The sequence below is a fragment of the Manis pentadactyla genome, chromosome 9 (genome assembly GCF_030020395.1).
Source record: "Manis pentadactyla isolate mManPen7 chromosome 9, mManPen7.hap1, whole genome shotgun sequence".
Taxonomy (NCBI): Eukaryota; Metazoa; Chordata; class Mammalia; order Pholidota; family Manidae; genus Manis; species Manis pentadactyla.
This window is the reverse complement of record NC_080027.1, coordinates 38,043,970-38,044,745: the sequence shown is the minus strand read 5'-3', so window position 1 is coordinate 38,044,745 and position 776 is coordinate 38,043,970.

Below are 776 nucleotides of genomic sequence, written 5' to 3'. Positions count from 1 at the left end.
AGATGAGACTAGCAAAAGCAACACTCGGCCAAACCACACAACTGTGAGAAACAGTTTTTCTAAGCCACTAAGTTTTAGGATGCTGTTAAGCAGCAAGAGGTAAAAAATGATAAGTTATCTAACCCTCACAGCACAACTATAAGTGTGGCTTTATAGCTGAGGAAACATACCCAAGTTAAATAATCTGCCAAGGTCATAAGATTGTTAAGGGTCCTAAGAACTGGATGCAGGTGTTACAAGGACAGCTCTGTGTTTCCTTCACTGTCATCCTGGCATCATGAACTGAATCGGTTCTTTCCACCAAGGAGAAGCATCTCTTAGAGCTTTGGCTGTGAGATAGACTGTTACCTTTTCTATAGCCTGCATGGGTAACGTGTCCTACTGTGACACACCTGCTGGGCTTGCCCATGGGAAGGAAATGTACTGCAGGCTACTGTTAAGACCAAACATGGCAAATGCACCCCATTTTGTTTTCAGAAACTCACACAATACTAACTTATCCCAATGTAAAACAATTCAATGACATCTCTGCAATGATATTCATTTACATTTTAGTCAGCAACTGTATAAACCCTGATAATTTGTATCAGAGGCCATACAATATATATTAAAACATTGCTTACATAAACCTTACATTTAATAATTTAAATATCCTTCTATATACCCCAAGTAGTAAAGCATATACCAACTCTCCAAAATAAAAAAACCTTATTTTCAATTGTGAAGGTGATAACTATTTTTGGAGAGAATAGTTATCACCTTAGACTTACCGTAAG